This window comes from Rissa tridactyla, chromosome 11 (assembly GCF_028500815.1).
Source record: "Rissa tridactyla isolate bRisTri1 chromosome 11, bRisTri1.patW.cur.20221130, whole genome shotgun sequence".
Taxonomy (NCBI): Eukaryota; Metazoa; Chordata; class Aves; order Charadriiformes; family Laridae; genus Rissa; species Rissa tridactyla.
This window is the reverse complement of record NC_071476.1, coordinates 16,003,152-16,025,157: the sequence shown is the minus strand read 5'-3', so window position 1 is coordinate 16,025,157 and position 22,006 is coordinate 16,003,152. Positions and strand designations below refer to the sequence as shown.

At 37.5% G+C, this 22,006-nt stretch overlaps 1 protein-coding gene across 1 annotated transcript in view; it reads right to left on the bottom strand.

Annotated features, from left to right (window-relative positions):
- Positions 1-22,006, bottom strand: part of TENM2 (teneurin transmembrane protein 2) — a 1,855,021-nt gene that overhangs the window by 703,359 nt on the left and 1,129,656 nt on the right. Inside the window, exon 13 of the mRNA XM_054217271.1 lies at positions 7,805-7,855. The gene's annotated coding sequence lies outside the window, so the exon portion shown is untranslated. The remainder of the gene's footprint in view (positions 1-7,804; positions 7,856-22,006) is intronic.

Sequence of the window (22,006 nt, the reverse complement as noted above, 5' to 3'; positions counted from 1 at the left end):
AAACAAACTAGGCTGCCTGTGTCAGCTTGATGCTGCCTCCAAACTAATTAGCCTCGCCGAGAAGCAGCATGTGTGAACATGGACACAGGACCATGCTTCGGCAGCCGCTCTCCTCTTAGGTCTCTAGTTTGATGCCATGTGGCTCAGGAACACGCCTTCAGCCAGCTCATGCACCTCTACGGTTACACAATAACGTGCAACGTGTTACAGGGAACAGCACTGGAAAGCAGGAGATTTGATGGCTATCCCCAACTCTAGAACTGCCCGGCTGGTCAACCTTTAACAAGTTGCTTCAGCTCACTCTGTCCCAGTTATCCCTGAAATCAACTGTATCTCCTTTTAGAGATACTTCGAGACTCACACATGGAAAGGTGCTAACTGAGAGTTAAACAGTATTATTATTTCTGAATAGTTCACTACCGGAAAAGGCAGCATGGTCAATGTATGGGGTTTACAACCAGAGAAGAGGACGACCACTGAGGTTGGATGGGACCTCGGGAAGTCATGTGTCCCAAGCCTGAGCTCAACACAGGGGTTGTTCCAGACCTGAAAAACTCAAGGATGGAGACTCCACAACCTCTCTGGGCAACCTGTCCAGAGTTGGACTGTCCTCAGGGTGAGGATTTCTTCTTTATGTCAAGGAATGTCTGTGGCTATGGAGAAGGCGGCCGCGACAGCAGAATTTCTCAGTACAGGTTAGATGTTACTTATCATCTTCTTTTACAGCTGAGTTTCAATTAAAAAATCTTTTTAAATTAAAGATTGTTCCAGTTTTATTTACACTCCAAGCAAACCACTCGGTCAACCTTTCTATTGCATACTTGTGAGTCTAGTGCAGAATGCTTAAAAAGGCTGGCAATAATAAAACTAATATACCACTCTGCCATTTGGGCCTCTGCGCAAGAGTGTTAGCTTACAGAGTCTCTTTTACATCAGTCAGGGCACAGAGGCACTCAGACAGCGCTGTACGTAGGCAGCTACAGCCCTGCCAGGAATCCCGCTCTGTCTCATGCGCTCACCAACCTCCAGCTCAGAAATCTCCGCACTGCGCTCCTCCCACTGACCACATCTGCAGTGGGGCCAAGATACCAGGGACCTGCTCAGACCACATCTGAGCCTTCAAACCATGACAACGCTTGCTATTTTCAAGATCATACACATACAGGTCAGTGACCCTGGAAACAGTTTTAAGCAACCGCAACTTTTGTATTATTTTTAAATCTCTTCTGTTATCTCCAGTTTCTTAGTTTTCTCATGCATATTCTGAAACTACAAAGTTATTTCCTAAACACTTAAGGGAAAAACTAAAAATGTTTTTGAATATAGACTGTGGACTAGGAGCAGTGACTGTCACTTTTGAAAACTACTTTACATAACATTAAAATAGAATGTGAGTAAAGAGAAAGGCGTTTCAACAGAAACACTTTGGAAAGTGCTGAAATGAAATCTCTAGTGGCTTGTGAAGTATTTAGTTCAGTTGTTTAGCAACAACAGCTTTTGATTTGTAAAGCTTCTACGATACTTAACCTAAAAAAGAAAGTTTTTAAAGTTTTCTTTAACTAGCTAAAACCACCTGCCGTAGCTTGAATAGAGAGTAAAAGTTCATAAGCACAACCTTATTTTGAGATAACACATTTTTGAATTACTATACTGTAATTTTTGTACACTACATCAGGCAATGGCTAGTGCAACTTCTTACAATATTACTAGCTTACTAATAAACATGTGCATGAAGTGGAACGGTGCATACAAGTTATAATTCTTTGGCTGTGCCTAGTAACATAAACAGGCCTGATATCATCCATTGAAGAACTGAGGAATTAAACCATCCGAAAGACTGATGTAAAGGATTGGACATGCTAAAAGAGATGGTGAAAAGAGGCTGATAAGAAACGGAACGACATTCAGAAGTGAAGCAACAGACCCACAATGGTTTGTGAATGGAAATAAACATAACCATGAGAAAATGCTTCATCAACATAAGAGCCACAACAAAGCTGCGAATCTCAAGATAAGCAAAAATTGTTTTGAAGAAAAAACCAGCATGCCAGGTAGGACTTCAAAGACTAGAAAAGATCTAATAGACAGAAATGAATAATATAAAAAATAGAAAAGGAGAGAGACCAAAAAAATCATACTAAGCACAAGATCAACTTACTCTATGTCCCTGGTATTACTCTGTTAACCCTTCAGTGCTGATGCTGTGGCACCAGTTTAGTGATTAACAAGAATGAGTATTTCAACACCACAGCAGTCGGCTGTCTTCGGTCAGCTCCGCAGCTCCTCTCCCGAGCCTGCCTCTTCAACCCTCCATCCTGTGTTTCGCCCCACTATGTATCTCCAGCAGCACACCTGCAGTTTACTTCTTGGCTGGAAGGCACAACAGCTACCTTGCCCAGCGCTTTATCACTCCCGTGCCTACCTACCGAATGCACAATTGCCTTTTCAGAAAGAAGCCACACAAATCATTTTGGAAAATGATTTGAAAGCCCACTCGATATTGTATTTCTAATCACAGAGCATAGGAGACAATGCATTCAAAAGACAGACATCGAATAAGTAATTAAGTATCATACCAGTCTGAGGGTAGAAGATGCTGCTATTACAAGAAATACTGGTTTGCTAAATTCAAAAACACCCACAGAAATTATTTTTAACTGGATTAAAGGAAAACAGGCAGGTAAAGCTATGGCTTTATGCAAAATACACTGCAGCATTCTTTGGTTTGGTTCTGAATCATTGACACAAGGAGGATTTTTGCCATAATTTTGAATCCAGAGAAGATATGTAACACCATTAATCTAGGATGGTAGGCAGAAATGGAGTCTAAATGGTGCTGGGGAACCTGAAAACTAAGTGGCTACCACACAGGAAACTATGCATAGAAAAAGAGATTTAAGCGAAGAATCAAAGTCTAACACCTGTTCAATTCTAGATGAAAACAAAAATGGAATTTAATTTCTAATGTCTTTGCACGTGGGTTTCTTTTCTTTGGTTGGCTGGTTTTCTAAAATTTGATCCTGACAGCTTACTCCACATCTAAGGACATCAGACTCCAGAAACTTCCCTGGGAAAATCTTGATCATGATTCATACACTTCTAAACACCTATTTCAATCCCCTTTCTCAAGTGATTTTGGTTGCCATTGAAAAAGTGTATGTTGTTTTGGCTCAGTATATAGTATGCCATGAAAACCAAATTCTGTTTATAGCAGGGCCAGATTTTCCATTATTTGATTTTAGACAGTCATTTCCAGAGAAAATATCTTTTATATGTCATTACTAATGACATTACAACCTTCTCTAGTTGCCCTCAAGACCTAGCTGTTTTGTATCAGATGATATTTGACATCTCAGTTTGCAATCTTAGAAGCAGTAAAGAGAACACAAACTGTCCTATCAGAAAAAATGGCTTCAGAATCTGGTAAATAAATCACATTTCTATGGTGACGTGATAAAAATTGGTATGTTTGAATCAAGAGTGTACCTGCTTTGTGATTAATTGTAGAAGTCAATACCTAGAGGTACCTGCAAAGCAATTAGCACTGTACTTGCCTAAACGTCACCCCATTATAAATACAGAATGGAAATAAACAGACAGATTGGTCTAGTGCATGTTGTTTGGATTTGGAACAAGAATCTCAAAAATGTGAATTTTTTATTATGCGATACTGATAAGTTACAAAAGACTTCTCTCTTTTTTTCTGGTACACTGTGAGGCTAGTGCCACCCATCTCTCAAAAATGACACATGGAGGTCCTTACTAATCAAAGCCATCATCATATTGATGAATCCCAACAAAACCAAACCTATACAAATTTCTGTATTTGTGGCTGTAAATGCTGAGACTGACTCAGGCAGAATTTTCTTTGTCGCTGGAGCCCAGATTGCTACATTTTTTAATATGCTTTACAGTGGGCATTTAATTTGATAATCTTTTTCTGTCCTCCTTCCTCAATCTTATAGTCACGTGAACAACTGAGAACAGAAACACAACTATAGGCTGAGAGTTAAGGAGCTGACAAATAAAGGCTGATGTCGCTGTTATACAGGATTGAATATACATTACCAGAGTATCTATCAAAACTGACATTCTATAAAAGGTAAACAATTGAGTTGACCACCCCCCCACCCCTTTTGGGCATTCAATCATGTTTTTACCATGGATTCAAATCTTCTGGAAAGTAACTGTATCTAAAGATTGGCGGGGGGGTGGTGCTTTTCTATTTCATCACATAGCCAAGATTTTTTTTCCAAATATCTTTCTCCTTTTAACTATAACATATTAGCTGCTGGTGGCCTTTGGAAAGCTAGCGGATCATATGATGCTGGCTCTCCTTCTTTCCATCTGCTAGCCTGCATCATAAGAAAACCAAAATATATATTAAATATTACCTTTTTATGAAACTAATTAGTACAGATGCTGCAAGAATCTCACATGATCATAAAAGGTTTTGTGACAGAACTTCTCTGTTAAAGTAAAGCTCATCTAGAAAGTTGGAAATCCTTGTCTTTAAGGGTCTTTCACTAGTAGCACACACTAAACAATGATCACTGCTGTACGATGAGAGACAAATTAATGAATCAAACATTACAGATTTCATCACATTGGCTCATTTGCATTTAAGCTGGTTTCCAGCTCTGTCATGCATTTGCTTTTAAACGAGCCCCTGTGGATAGTGCTGCAATGTTTGATTCATTAATTTGTTTCTCAGTGTACAGCAGTGCTCACTGTTCAGTATATAGCGAAATACTTTGAAAATATTTGCTTTAACAATCTATCTTTTATTTTAACAAAGAAATAATAACCCTGAAGAAGGAAATGCTGGCTGTTTTATGACATAGCCCCTGCCAAATCTCCCAGTTGCTGCCCCAGCCCATCGTTATACCACTGTGATATTATCTGGATTAAGTCTTCACAGCTTGCTTTCACACATTCTACAATTTCATAAAGCTTTGAGCCAGCTCTTTGGGCTAGTATTACGATGCCCAATTCAGCTCCTGGGAAGTTAAAGGTGGCTTTAAGCCTTTACTCTCTGATCCTTGGATCAGTCCCAAAGAGCGACTTAGATCAGCCTCCCGGATGCTCGGTGACATTCTGCCACTACTGTGCCTAGTACACCGGTTCTTCCACATTATAACAGAGTGGGCTGCTTGGCAAAGCCACCTCTGTGAGAGCTGCAAAACTTTGGAATTGGTTTTTGGTTTGTAACAGCTTGAATTTGGTGACCTTACAGTACGCTGAAAGCACCATCTGTTTTAGAAGAAAAAAGAGGCATGTTCCCTAGCTGGTCAGTGCATGGAAACAAGCGTTTTGGTAATTAGCTGGGTAGTTGAGTTCTCAAGTTCCCTTTTGAACCTCAAATTTTCAAGCTTGTGTACTCGAATACAACAGTAATTATACATATACAGCTTTGTTGTAAGGATCATTGCTCATGTTTAATTCTAAGGAAATAAATACACGTCACAAATGAAAAAGATGGAAGCTCTTTTAGTAGGCACTAGGAACTGGAGAAGAAAATGCTTCTCTGGCTAGAACTCCCCTTCCTCTAACAGGGCCATGATAGATTGCAAGGTTATAAAGGCAAACCCATTTGACAAGAGGATACATTCGGACTATGGGATTCATGGAAATGAGGGCTTAATTAAATGTGTTGTTTTTCCCATGAAGCAGGCAGGTTTTCACGTATTGAGAAATGGAGTTAAGTAGCATCAGCGTATTACATTGCATAGCCATTTTCCTCCCGCTTTGCTTTTTTTTAAAAAAAGAATCTCTCTGAGCAGCGTCTTATAGACATTGAACCGGAAAAAAATAAATGTAATTGATACCAAACAAAAGAAGGCCATCAAGACAGAAAGGCAACATCCTAAACCTACGTTTCAGAGGACTTAAATGGAAATTAACATAATTCTCACCTTTGCTTACTCCAAGTAATCCACAGATACAACTGTACACTAAAAAAAAACCAAACCTGAAAGAAACAACCCCCCTGCCTCACTGTATAACATAACCAGTGAAGCTACAGTACACCAACACGAAGTTGCCCTACAGCCAGAATGATACGACACCAAGAGAGGCTAAGCCGGCTGTATATGAGACATTGCCCTCTACTGATTAACATACATGGAGAAAAGTTGTCTCCTGTTTCCAGCACATCAGAAAGCCCCCAGGAAAGACTATTCATTTTCAGTGCCTGTGTAGAAAGGGGGGACGAAGTTTGTAAGGAACACTCATACCTTTGGAAAGACAGCTTGGCATTTTTCCTAAAATGTATACCTTTTATTTTCTGCAGCAGAAAAATGCTTGGTCTTTCCTTACAAATGCAACAAACGTGTATTTAACCATATCCTTAGTTCTACCTGCAAGGAATTATATAATGCTCATGAGGTGGGATATTTTAAAAAGTATTTGGAAGGCTGGAGTTATTTTAATATTTATTACGAAAAACGTACCTCATTGAAAAACAATAATCTCCGCACCTTTTCCTTGAAAGATCGTATTTCACAAACACAGATCAAATACTCTCAGAGAAAAGCTAGGCCGTCTTCATATGAATTAAGAATTTGTAAGTATTCTTGTAAGAGCTTGCACAATCCAATTACAAGACGATTTTATATTAAATGCCCAATTAGGTCACTCTTGCTCAAGGTAAAATTTGCTTATACACATAAGTATACTGAGTCAAATAAATATGGCAACAAATACTCAAAAAGGGCGGCAGTAAGATGAAAATATGGAACTCAATGTCAAGAGCACGTTAATTACACTATACTATTGTTTTCTCCCCAGCTCTCCCACCAGACTCATATGGAGGTAGAATAGTAATGATGGAGGAGGAAATAAATCTTGTCATGAACAAATGTGCGCACTGTCCTACTTCTATCTTAATCAGAAGAAATTCTGTGGCTGGTTGCTTCTCTAACTCATAAAATACCCCCAATGCACTAATTATTTTTAAATAGCTGACTTCATAACAAAAAAGTACTTTATCAGATTTCACAATACTTTGGTCTGCTTTCAGAAATCAACCACTTAAAAAGCCCCAAAAAACTCAACCCATATTTACAATCCCATACCCCTGGTAAGCCAAAAAAACCCCCACCAACACCAAACTCCCAAACCACCCAACAGTCTTAAAGTGCAGCGAGGAAGATTCATGTTAACCATTAGGAATGAAATTTCCTTTGTCTCAATTAAGGCATTTTGAAGCCAGGCTTTCAGCCACCTACAGAAGGTGACTCTTCTCATTTTAAGGTGGGTTCAACAACACCTTTGACTCTCCACTCACTGGAATGTAAGTCCGGTTGCATCCTGTGTTTTAGATGACAGTTAGGTGAAATTAGTCCAAATCTAATGAAATCACATAAAGTTTATTTAAGCACAACAGACTGCTTATGGTGCCTATGAATTTCCACCTCTTATTTATTAATAAAAACAGCAGGCTCATCTCTGTCAGATATCATTGAGGTAGAGTTTTGTGTTAGGAGGTGCTGTGACAGCCATCATTCTGGTTAACTCTTCCTCAGCTCTTTCCACTATTTACATCTTCCGGTTTATTTATTCACTAAAGAAAACTGATTCAACAAAAACATCAATGTGCAAATAAACTAACGGTCTTAAACGGTGAGTATGAGAGAGTCCTCCCATACTTCTCACTGCTGTCCTTTCCATTTACAGGAAACTCACATATCAATTAAACTCACCTGTTAATTAAAAGCTTGTCTGGAAAATTCCTTGCTAGTTGGAAGCAAAAGAAAGTGCAAAAAGTATCTCAATGCTGAAGCTTTGAATTTTAATTACTTACTCCCAGGTTTGTTTGTGATCCCTCAGGTGTTGGCTGGGCAACAGCAAAGAACTGGAAAAAAGAAACAAAATTATTTTGTAATTCCTGCTGTGGGGAAGAAAATATATTGAGAAGGCTTCCAATCTTCTCTTCTTATCTTGTTTAGATTTATTCTTTATTAATGTACTTAGAAGAAAGTATCTACACACAAAGAAAAAAGATTCTGGAAGATTACAGGCAACTCCAGTGACTAATTGTTCTACAAATTTGATATTTTTTTAAATAATATTAGAGTTCCTATTGTGTTTCTCTCACAATGGAGAATATCAGTATAGTTATAAAAGGGGGGATAATGCATATAAATTTGGCATAAGGGCTACAGTTTTTATCAGATCATCAATCACATATATATTTAAATTTGATGTGTTATTTTATATGCATCTAAATAGAGAAGACATTAGCAGATTTAATAAAAATTCTTGAACTTGTAGGAATTTGATCCTTTTTCTCTAGCTACCCATATAATAATAGCTGAGGTTTTTTACCATTTTCTTTCTTTCTTTCCTACGTTTTTTTAGACAAATGATCTTTTATCTTATCAGAGAAGGATACTTCATCTTAAGAATCTGTAAACTAAATATGGAGGCAGTGGATATCCCATGTCCGTGTCCCCCCCCCCCCCCCCCCCCACACACATCACAATATTTTAATAACCTGAGTTTTTTAGAGTCCTTTTAATGAGGATAAATATTTGAGATTCTGATTTGGATCAGTAATTTTTACAATAAGAAAATTAATTTGTGACATTTTGCAGAGGAACTTAAGGATGTCATGAGGTTTCTGATGAATCCTTGCATGTGAAAAATTGGGCCATCTGAATCAGACAGAAGATTTACACATTCAGTTCTTCAAGAAGTGGAATGAGGACTTTCATTTTTTTATGCCATACACACAACATATGTACATCTGTTTAAAAAAGTTCAATTATCAGTTAAAATACTCTTGCAAATTAACTTGCATGCAAGTAGATGACAATAGTATATGCAATTGAACTAACTGGGTTCATATTTAGCTTCAAATTTTAAAAAACAAGCCTTCAAAAGGAATATAAATGATAAACAGTTTATTTACTATGTATATAAACCACATTCAAATATATTAAGTGAAAATACTAATCAGAAACAACACACGTGAGTGCGGCTATTCAATTCTCATACAGGTTATAAGACAGTCAAAGAAGCAGATGCTTCTTTAAAGTGCATTTAAGGGACTGTTAATGTTAAATAGCTTAGATTCCACTTGTATTAAGTTCATGATGAGAGTTTCCTCATCAAATGACCAAGACTTCATGAACTGTAACAGCACGAGTCATTTTTTGGCTATTACACTCATCTGAGTGCTACTGTTTTAGCAGCATATATTCAGTTATATATTCAAGTAGAGACTTCTGCCCACTGTGTTCAGCTAAAAAGTCTGAATATTGTGCAATTCAGTATTTTTAAGAGCCTTAGATAAATTAAAATATTCAAGTGCATTAGGAGTGGATGAAGAATAAATCATAAGAAATTTTGTCATAGTTAAAAAAAAGGAAAGCAAGCAGGCCTCTATCAGCCATTTTGCTTTGAAGCTGGATGTCTTTCAAACGGAGACAATATCTTGGTTTCTGCAGTTTAGTAGGGGACGGGCCTTGTAAGCAGAATCTTACTTATAATGGAAAATGCATTGCACCAGGAGCAGCCATGATACATTCAAATACCCAAGCTACAATTGCTGAGACATTTTATGAATCTGTAATTCATAAAAGAACGCCTTATGAAAATTCAAGACATCGGCACATCTTATGTAGGTTACTTGTAAATATGACTTTAAAAATTAAAACTCATTCTTTCTGGAAGAATGAGAATCTTTTCTGGAAAATGACAATGCCGTATGTGGCTGAACTTTGACATTAAGAGCTGGGGAAGTATTTTCTAGCTAACACAAAGTATGATTCAAATGTTTTTGTTCAAGAATTTATTCAAAGAACAGTAATGTCTTCTATTGTTTATAAAAGGCCTTCCTTCTCCAACATGGCATAGACCCACGACATTCACTCCAAGGTGATGAAAATACCTTTTAAAATATTTTACATCCAAACAAATCATCTATTCCAATGACAGCAGAATGGACTGCAGGCACCACAGTATTACAACTAATCCACAAGCATCTGAAACAATAAAGGTGGGAGGATAACTTGGATTATCCTAAGGGACGGACAACATCCATCACTCATGTTGTCATTCATGACAAGTTATGTACAAAAACATGACATGAAAATGTAACAGAGGAAAAGTTTGTGACATAACTGAATGCGGACAGCTGGGGTTCCTGAGCGTGCCCCAGACCAAGGGGCACCAGGTGAAGCTCAGCCTGGACTTGATTTTTTAAGATATAGTGGCATTTGTCGAGCCAGGTTAGGAATGTCTACTCCCGTGTTTTGTCCAATCTGCAAACGGTATAATCCTTCCACAAACCACAACTGTTGATTGTGGATATCTTACTCTGAGAAAGAGAGAAATTGTTATGCACCTGACACTCGACAGTCATTGATGCAATGAATAAGTCACTAAGAGTCACAAAAGCCTTTTTATTACCAATTATAATAGCCACTGGATTCTTTTATTTCCTTAGTTTTATTGGCCCTCTGGAAATAAGGGTGGAGGATAGAAATTCTCTGAGAATTTTTCTGATCATCAATTTTTGCTTATGCCCAAAGTATGAGGAAATGTCATGCATCCTTTTCTCTTTATGACAGAAGAACTGAATTAGGAGGAACAAACAGTGGGAAAATACATTGCAAGTTTTCCCAGTGTTTTGCATTGTGCAAAGCCTTTAATAAAAACACCATCTGGAAACAATGGTAAGTTCCTAGGAGAAATGGTAAATACTAAAGAGAATTTTCAATCTAATTCTTATGAGTTTTCTCTCTTTAGCACTAGTTTACAATATTTTCTTTTTTTCTGTACATGAATTCTTTAGATATTCTTCAGTTCATATATACATTCTATCCTTAAAATTCAGATACGATTAAACAACAATACAAAAGCCTTAAAAATTCTGACTATTTCCAGGAAGCATTTGTCAGTACACTAGCTCAGTTCCAAATTGCTCTAAAACTGTTACATAAAGAGCAATAAGAAGTCCTTATTCATGCAGCATGCTTTTTTTGTCATTCTTACTTGTTGGCATCCAAGACAAAGTCCCATATTTTTCTGCATATACTGTTAATTTGTGCTTCCTGGGGAGTGGCTGTTCTTTTCCTTTATGGCAACAATCAATGACTACTTCTCAACAGTTACGAGACAGAATCCTATATAGAAATGGCGAATCATATTAAGCTTCTATATGGTCCTTGATCTTTTGCCAGCATGTCTGATCTATTTCCAGAGTACACGAGCAGGGCTATGTGCCTTGGTTAATAAGTAAACAGTTCCTGTAAAACTTCTCTTTTCTCCTACAGTCTTAACCCTCCTTTTGTTTGAAGAAATCCGTGTCGTATTTCAAACAGGGTCTCCTCTTCTCTTTTCTTACGAGAACATTAGTAGTGTCTTAGGTCTGAAACTTTATAAATGAAGCAAATCTCTTCTTGCTAGAGAAGCTTTTGGCAAAATATTTTTCTGTGTATTGCACAGTACGTTATCGTCATGATCAGCACAGATTTTCTAAGTCCCAACAGCCTGGTCTCTTATGACTGAGAAATTTCACTTCTCCAAATGAAGTGAAAGGATAACGTATGCAAGTTAGAATGGAAATCATTCTCTCACCGTTGAGTGCTTTTTTGGTTCTATTCTTGGCAAATATGAAAAAATACGTGTCATTACGATCAGTGATACAGACATGTATCAACTGAGACGTGGACTATAGCTCCCAAAACAATTTCAAGTTCCCACTCAACATTTCAAGTGCCCAAATTAGAAAATTTTAGCCACTGCCAACTTCGCCTGCATTTGATGCAACTTCTGCAAACAATTAATAATAAATTCTTTTATCAATTAAAAAATTATTTTTGATTTACTGTTATATTTAACAGCGTAACTGTCTTAAACACACAAACTACTGGTTTAATTTCTACACGATCTGCTTTTCTCCATTTCTGTCTGATGCAGAAGAGGGAAGTACAGGGCCTGTTCCCCAGGACAGCCCCACTGCTGCTGAGCCTCTTGGGAGCCCAGCACAGGAGAGACTCTCATCAGCCGAGCAGAGCTCATGTGGGATAGTATCGGCCTCCCATATTTCACACCCAGAAGAGTGTGGGATGGAATCAAAATCCGCATTCTCCAGCACTGGGCAAGACAGCTCTTTCCCAAATCTGGCTACTTTTCCAATCCCACTAATGAAAGGGAAAAACAAAAATTGAGAATGTGAGCCCGTGCCGTAAGCTTGTGCACAAGGTACTTCTGCTTTCTGATTAATTCTGCTAAGATTGGGGGTTGGGTCACATTTTTTCCTACTGCCATCATGACCTTTCAGCAATTTGTGAATGCCCAATTTATATCAAAATATTATGGTGATGACTTTTGTTAATTTCAAGGATTTATAAATGAGCATGGAATACTTTGCCAGTAGAAAAGAAAGCACCAAAGAATAGATCAGAGAAGGATCTGAGCATACCAACGATCACGCTCTAAATGTCAGAGCTGAGCAATTTCCACACAAATAAAATAAAGCTGCCATCGGCAAACAGCCTGACTTGAAGCGTCAGACTACTGCTGTGTGACTGTGTTACAATCCCAAGGTCACTTACACGGAGAGCAGGTGGCACGACACTCGGCAAGCCAATATCGCAGCTCTGCCTTTACATATAGTTACTCCCCAGGAAGACAAAGCTTAACACTTCAAAGTGACTTCCACACCCCACACCCCTTTCACAAACTAAAGAGTTCAATTCAGAAACTTTTACTTAACAAGAAAATGCAGAGGTTCTCTTTTTTCTGTTTAAATTGTAATTTTGTCTTTCAAGTAGAGAAAGAGAAAATAAAGAAGATGCAACATTCACACCTTGCAATTTGTTACAGCCTATGGTTTCATATCCTCACACCAGAACATCACAGAGGTCTGACAACTGACCAGGGTTCACCTTCTGATAGAAACAACTGATACCTGATGCTGCTGAAAGCATAAAGTTGGGTCTCGCATGCGAATCTGAGAAGCGAGCGTGACTCAGTCTTACAATTCGAGTGTTGTGCCACTAGACAAAAATAAAACTTTTTTAAGGCAGGAAAACCAGGTGTTATAACAATGCTGGTTCCAGTTTTTCACCCCAAAGCTGCTGCTTTTTCATGAAAACAACGCTTTAGTAATGGACTTCTGCATCTCATCTGCAACTTGAGATTGACCTATCAAAGTCATGTTCACCTCAGATATGTTTGTTGTTTCTTTATCATCTTATTTACCTAGAGGCTGACCAGTCTAGCCTTCGCTCCTACTGTTCAGACCATCCATGCATGCTCTGTCAAATTAAACATCCCATTTTAACAGGAGCTCAATATTCAGTTAGAGTGTCAATGTCTGGAATCCAAAGCATTATTCAGCATTTTTAAAACGGTACAACGTGAGTTCATTTAAAAATCTATGAACCAGATAAATAATGAATATGGGTAACAAAATTGTATCTTTTGTCATTTTTTAAGTGTGTCAAGAGTAAATGGGAGATTTTAAGAAGGATTCAACACTCAAGAATTCCCCTCCTGCCATTTCTATCCAGACATTCAAAAGTGGTCAATATCTCAAATAATGGGAATATTTGAAAGTGTGGACATTTGTTTCAGTATCTAAATGAGGGACAAACTTCTTGAAAACATTGTCCTGCTGTCTCTAACCACAAGGTATTGGTGTCTTGGGTTTACAATAATTAGATATGAAACTTCAGATGTGACAGCTGAACCTTAAATTCATAAAGACAATAATCTCTCCTCCTCAATGTATTCATTATTTTCTATGTGAAACATTACTATAATTCCAGCTGATCTGTAATGTCTTTCTGAACCAAGATGTGCATGCAAGCACTGTAAGACTCTACTCTTGTACAGGGTAACCAGAGTTTTTTGACATTTAAAATATCTAGCGGCATGACAAGAATTTGTATTTGCATATACATACATTGTGCCAGGGAAACTAGATGAGTGACAAACCATCAACAAGCTGCAGCATTGCCCGTGGCTTTCACATCAAGCATGGCTGCATATAAAAATCTTACATTGTTGAGAAAAAGTAGCTTGACCGCCACAGCCTCTGTTTTATACGTGCTCTTCTGAAAAAGAAAATGTATCTTTTAAAGGACAAAACTGTTTATTATATTTATTTGAAACCTTTTTGTTTCCATTGAGGGGAGGAAAGTTTCCTTTCTAATACAATACTTGACATAAACTTCTACATGAGGATTTTCTTTCCCATCCATCCCTGACTATCAGCAATGGTTATCTCCTGAGGTTAAACCAGGCTGTATGATGCCTGTGAAAGGTTCGTTATAGCTTACTATTGCATCCCACCGGCGTGTCTTCTTTCCCTCACCTGAAGAAGCAGCTGCACTGTACAACTAAACTTATGGCTAGTGAGGATTAATGTCACAGAGAAGTAAAACATGATTTTGTTTTCATGTGACTGATAGTGCATATATTCCTCAGAATCACAGCAGAGCCCAGAGGGACATTTCATGCAGTTGAAACAAGCAACTCATGCAAACCATCTGCAGCTTAACCACATGACAGACCCAGTGGTGATTTCATAGTTGCCAGTGAAACAAACTCCAAGTCCTCCCAGAGAGACAAATGCTGCTGCAAAACAATCCAGAATGTTTCACACCTTGGCGTATGAGTCTTGTGAGAGCTGACCAAAAGAAAAGGAGAATAAAGCAACAAAGAATATACAGCTAAAAAGGAAACTAAACTACACAAAAAACACCCTAAAGCTAGAAACTAATGCACAAAGTAAAAACACTTTCATTGCATAACAATGTATTGCTGTGTCTCCAGCTAGTAAGGTTACGTATTGTACGAAAGCACAGTAAGTGCCAAATTTAGCATTTCATACTTTCAGCCAAGACTTTTGCACAATGCAGGATAAAAATGAAATGTGGAAATAGGTATGAAATTCCTTTGCTGAAGATTTTTTATTTTTCTAATGATGTCAAATTTTTTTGGAGTTGCTGATGGGTCCAAAGTGGTATTGCAGGGAATAATGAACATGTAAGAGATAGAACTGTGAAAGGCTCCCAAGTTTCCCTGTTTTTTTATTGAGAAGGGAGTAACTGCTGTCCAGAAAGTGCTCCACTCCAGGTGCTGGGAGAGGACGGGTTTATCATTGACCTGTGCATCACATTTCTGACTCTGCAGACCGCATCTGCCCTGGAACACGTGACAACCCATCACAATTAGTTCTTCAGAAAAGTTAAGTAATTTAGGCAAATTCTCACCTCAGTCAATTTAGAAACACAAGCTGCCCAGGAGGCCCCAGGGGCACACCTCGTCTCAATGACAGGCACTGATGAACTCAGAGAGGAGAGTTTTATGGCACACCCTTCACCGAAACCTGACATTTGTAAACGAAGAGTACAAATGTATTTAGGAGACAAAAGAGTTCTACTCCCTATCTCTTCCTGAAGTGTAGGTTTTGAAAGGAGGTATGTTATTTTGTGAGAAAGGACAGCTATATTAATGCATGCTTGGTAGCTCATAGCACTTCTCTTCAGCTGATTCAACAGACATCTGTTACATATCTAATAATCAATCCTCTCTAAGTTGATTTTATGGTCTCAAGTAGCACAGTCACATTTCAAGCAATTTCTACAATTACGGAAACAGCTAATAGCTCTATCCTGAATTTCATTACACAAAAAATTAGTCTGATTCTATATAAAAGACAGAATAATGGAGGCTCTTTTTCTCTACATCACTACTTTTAACAAGGTTAAACAAAAGGCAACGTAAGAAAAACACTTTGTTTTACACCCCTGAACCGATGGTCATTTTGTCCCATTACCTGTTTGTTTGACCTGATACGATGCATCACAAGATGACTTACCAGTTTAAAGGAAGAAAACATCCCCAACAGGCTTTATCAGTGTCAGAGCCTCATATAATACACAAACTTGCTTCTAACCCTTCTGTTAGGAATTTCTACCTGGAAGTTTTTATAGGCTACATTTTCTCTGTCTGTAATTTCTTGTGAGTAATTACTGCCGCAGGTACCAAACACACTTTGCCTTCTCGCTGCTGTGACACACTGATGTCCACACTGTGTATGAAGCTATGGATCTCAAGAAAGCCAAAAACATAATCATGCTAAACTGCCAACTAGTGAAAAATGATCAACTATTATACCTCTATCAAATCCTTTCACATCCCCAATGCTTTGGTTATGTTAAATTTTTAAAAATGCAACCAGATAACAAGTTTTAGCGATATTTCTATGTAATACAATACATTTGTTTGCTAAGATGCCAACGAAGACTGCTTTTGTATTCTGGAGTTTGGGCTACAAAATCTGGGGAAATAAAAAAATGCACCTGTCAAGCACGCAACTGACAATTCCTCACCTGGATGCCTACATAATGGTACCTAGAAAAAAAATCCCTTTACTAGGGTTTCTGTATTTGCAAGTTAGAGGAAAAACTTTCTCTAAACCTTGCAGTTCTAAATTCAGTTGCGTTGTAGTAGCCGACATCTTTGAGGTACAGGCTGTCATTAAATCCATCAGCCATTTACCAACTTAAACCAGAGAAACACCATGATATAATTACACAGAAAATATACAGGATAATCTGCAATGCTTATTGGCTTTGTTCTGTACTCTGCAAGATCCTGAAGGTAACAAAAGCTTTAAAGACACAGATTATTACATTACCCATGGTCATGAGCACCCACGGTCATGAAATCTTTGGGGTTTCAGCATTTTCATGCAACAAATTTTCTGTCAAAGAAAGGAAGTTCTCTTTCACTAACAAACCTCTAAGGGCATCAGTCAAAGATGCTCCAAAAATCAGCTGTTTTAATCATACTTCATGGCTAAACTGCAACAAGGGGTGGGAGGAATATTTATATTACCTAGTCTTATATCCAATAGAAATACCTAAACTAACCACTGGGTCACCTGCACAGCAATAAAAAGGGTGAAAGAGCCTTAACTTAGAAATGACTTTACCTGGACTTCCCTGAATTGCTTCAAAAATCACATTCGTCTTCTGACCCTGAGTATACAGATAGCCAATGACACAAGCTGCCCATCTTGGGAACATCAGTTGAACTCCTAAAATTAGACTCTATGTCTACCTGCAAAACTCTCATCATATTAACTTTCCTCAGTTCAAAGTAACTCCATAAAGAGAGCTTAAGACAGTGCGGCACTCGTGCAAATGGTATCAGCCATGCAAAGTTTGCTATTAAAATCCTTTTAATAGCAAACACCACATCCAAATGCCTTTACTTTGTCAAGCTTATTTTTTAGCAAAGGAGTACAATATATTTCCTTCCTTCTTGGAAGTCTCTGTGTTCTCAGTTGCTATTTCAAATTAACCTAGATATGGAGATTAAACAACCATTTGGGATAAAGTGCTAATCAGAGGGAAATAACATTGTCTAGTGTTTCTCAGCCAGAGTGGCTTTGCTGTGGATTAAGTCTATAGCACAGAAAATGGAGATGACTCTTAGAAATAAGAAATGAAACCATCTATTTTCTGTGACCTCCTACAATAAACAAGGCTTGAGCGCAGCAGCTGTGAGAATCCCCTGCATATGCTGGCGGATGGCGATCCAGGGCTGACTTGATTTCAGGCCGTATCCCTTGTGAATGACTGAAAAGCTGGCTTATTCATTTTGTGGCCCTATTCCAGTTGCCAAGGTTTATCTCCGTAGTCTTGCAATCCTTTGTGCACACAGCTCTCCGTAGGAAGTCCCAAATAGAATTGCCTTCATCGCCATAAAGCTAAGTGCTGTGAATTGACTTTTGCAACCTTACTCCACAGTTTTGGTTTCCCATAACCCAGTGTCCTTGCGGCACTGGGTAGCAGCTTCCTGAGCCGGGGAGGCTTGCTTCAGGTATATGTTTAAGTGCGGCTCTGAGGTGGGGACTCCAGGTGGGACACAGTATCAAAGGGACTGAGCATTCATGAAGACCGAACTCTGATAACAAGTCTGTTAAAATGGCCTTTACAGTCAAGGGAATAGACTTTACAGTCAAATAGGAATAGATGAGGGAAAACAAACAAAAAAGTCATCTGAGGCTCTGGAAGATGCCACTATCATGGCATCTTATGCCTTATGACTTTATGATCATAAAGGTCAGAAAGTTGTATGAATCTGTCATCTTGCATGGCCAGAGACAGAGGAGGATCAGGTAACACCTTCTCTGAATCTCAGCCACTGGCAAAGCGGAGAGGTCGCTCAGTCTCCCTGCAAGTGCTGAGGGAGGCTTCCATCGCAGGAGAAGATACCTGCTTCACTCTAATTGCTCTGGGGAGTCCTCAAGGGCTTTACTCATACCTGGAGTAACACCACTGCTCATACAAAGCTCAGCCTATTCAAAAAATAACAACTCTCATATTTAATAAGCTACATGTCTCATGACTACCTTGATTCCTGCATTACTTAGAAGGAATGTTCACAATAGTATTTTAAGTCAATTTATAAGCTTTTTAGCTTTTGTTTTTTAAAACTGTGTTTTTCAAAAGAGCACATGAATAATCAAAGCAGAAATAATGAGTCAAATCAGCAAACGCAGTAATTTCTATGTGTAAAATAGTTTCAAATCAGAAATTGAAGTTATATTTATACTAATGACAACCTTAACATCCTAACAGGCTCCAATTTTTGCATAAAAATGATACATTTTAAACATCTAAAAGCTTGATGGGAATTTTATACTCTGTTTATGTTAAACCAAAAAAGTGAACTTAAAGTAATCATGTAAATTGAATGATAATAAGAGTTCTTTTATATTTTTAGACTACTTCAAATGAATAATTTAAAAGGCATCAAGCAAAATATTTTATTAACATAAAGTTAATGGTATATTTTTATAGTATCTGATTTTCAAAAATTTGTACTAAGGCATTACCATAATCAGCTCATGTCAGTAGTATGCCATTTCACATGCTTTTATTTTTGAGTAGCGTTAATGTACTCCCTGGCACAGACATTAAGTCTAAACCTTGTTCCTGAGCTATCACTACTCCCTTTATTAAAATACTTGTAATTTGCTAACTTTTACACAAATCTAAAATAAAGCCGACCTTGCTCTGTGAATTGAAATTTCTGCTAGGATGTATTCCTACAACAAAATCAAGGGCTCAACAGTGGGAAATTCCAGCACTCTCAGACAAAGAGAAAGAAAATAAAAAGATCAGCCAGCGCATGTGTCACAAAGCAGATATTTTGTTGTGAAACCAAGACAATTATAGAATATTAAGAGATTTCCTCTTCGCTCCCAGGCTAGAAAAAGACGAAAACCACCTCCCTCAGTGCCAACTTGAGGACAGGGAAGATGATCCCACTAGCGTAACAGTTGTGTTCTAATTCAAAATATAATTTTATTTCAAAACAGAGATATATTCTTATTACCAGTGGCGAGGAATACTTGAAATGTGATTTTTCTCCCACAGTCAAATGTTCATACTAGGTACAGAAGCTGTCTGCAGGATGGTCACAACTTGCAGTAGGTTTCCTGCTTCAACAGTGGAGACCATGCAAAAGCAAGCGTTTCTTAGGGTTGGCATTTTCAGGTTCTGTTAGGACATGAAGGACATGACACTGTGTGGCAGCTCTGGGTTTGTAAAACCTCACAAAACCTACATTTAAACCACCTTACAATCCACAAAGTCTATATCACATTTAATTTTCTTAAAAAAACATTATTTCATATAACATGCTTTTTTTTTTTTTTCTAAAAATAGGGATGCCCTTTTTATTTCTTCTTCTGTCTTCCCAATAAAGGGCACATACAAAACTCTCGTTCTATACAGACAACTCTCGCCAATACTCAACGTAAAACTGACGTTTATTTCCCTGTGATTGCACTTCCTAATGCCTATTTTTTTTATAATCTATTCCAAAATAATATGTTATCAGTAACACTGATGATAAATACACCACCATTTAGAACTGGATGGAGCATTGCCACTGGCTTTGCTGTAAATAAATAGAGCAAGCTGAAAAGTAAGTCACGTAACATAATGAAAGACTAAGCAATTGCAGACTTAGGGCTATGGAAACAAACTTGGCATGTTTAATTACCCTTATCAAAGGACTTGATACTTTGATAATATACTGTGTAAAAATGCTGTAACATTTGAGAATAGTTTGAATTAAAAATTCCAATTGATGGTTTGTCAAAATAAAATAAAAAAAGGCTACGAGGGTGAATATGTAGCCTCATGAGTCTTCTTCAGTACTTCAGTGTCTTAATAATCACCCAGTAAACATTTGAAGCCCCAAAAAATGTTCAAATGATTAATTTAAAAAAGAAACAAAGCAGGAAGATTTTTGAATGTGGAGTCCTATGACAGACTTCAAAGATCCCTTGAAAAGAGAACACTTTGTGATGGAAATATTTTTCCTCAGGGGTTTTCTATCACCATTTGAAATTTTATATGCTTTCCCCATAATATTTTGCCCATTATATTACCATCTTCTCTAGCAGCAAGAAAATTATTAAAAGATGAGAAGATGAAGAAAATCCACAAAATTGCTTGGTCTCACAAGTTTTGAATTGGGGAAACACATAGTATTTTTTCAAATGAAAAAATTAACAGCCTGTAAGGAAGGCATCATAAAACTTAAGGCAATAAACTCTTCTGACACTGTGGGGTTTTTTTTCAAATTATGAATGACACAATAAAGATTTTTTATTTTATTTATTAAACACTCCTAGATGTACACCGGAGTTCCACCTGGAAGCGCACATCTCTGGCAAGGAAATTTATCCTGTGTGAAGACTTAGTTCAAAACCTAAGCATTACGTGAAACACCCCACTTAGATTTTGTAATCTCAGAGGACTCTACTCCGCGGAAACCGTACTTTCCTAAATATACATCTTTGTTGGTATATATGTACATCCTTGCATTGAAAACATATGTACAAGATTGTAAAAAAATACACAAACCCCCCACAGATGTCACTTAGTTCTATCGCTCCTATCACAGAGAACAAAAATGAAATAAACCAAACCTCTACACCCAGAAATAAATTAACAACAACAAAAAAAATCCACAGCCACCTTGTTCTAATGTTATTTAGATAGTAAACAGAATAGTTAACACTTCATTATTCTTTAAATATGTGAGCTATTAGAATCTATTCCAATTCCTACTCAGTTTATCAGCAAATTTCCAGTTACTCGTAAATGAAAGGAAAATTAAACACAATGAAATATCTATCATTTCTGAAGCTGAGAATTTTCCTATTATAGTCATGTCAGAATCTTTTTTCTTTTTCTAATCCAATGACATGTTACATTAACATCAATTAATCATTGGAAAGAACTACCAAGTGAATTTGTACATTCTCATTTCCTAAAATCTTTAAACTCAGACTGAATGGATTTCCAAAATACACTATTCATAAAAATAAGTCATTCCTCTTATACAGGCGTAATTAGATTAGACCTATCTCTGTGCACAGATCTAGAAATCAGATTACATGACCTTTTTGACATAAATTCACGTATCTAACTCCATCAAAATGATGAACAAAGCATGCAGAAAAGTGGAGTCGTGAGACAGCCTCTTTCATCGTACCCTCTGCACTGTTGTGGCGCCTATGATAATTTGTGAAACACAGAGCAGTGAGTGTGTTGTGAAAGGCCTGTGACGACTGGGGAAGCTTTGCAGAGCTGGAGTAATGCTGGTGAGCATATTAACGTTCTGGAAATGCTGGTAAACAGCTGTGGAACAAGGGGAAGTCTTTAACACGCTCTGAAAGTGACTAATTGTGAATATTTCAAAATGATGCAAGTAAAAAAACCAGATGATCTTACACAAAATTTTGTTATATATTCAGACAAGCAAATGTCACAAATCACACTTGTACTCTTTAAATTGGACTTCAATGATGCTTAAGATCCATGCTGAGGGAAAACTTTCATCCAATATTATGAAAATGCTCAAAATTTATCTCCAGAGAGAAAAATATCACTTTCATTTTACTGCTCCAAAATATCAACATTTTAAAAAGTTTAAAAGAGATAGGTTTGCT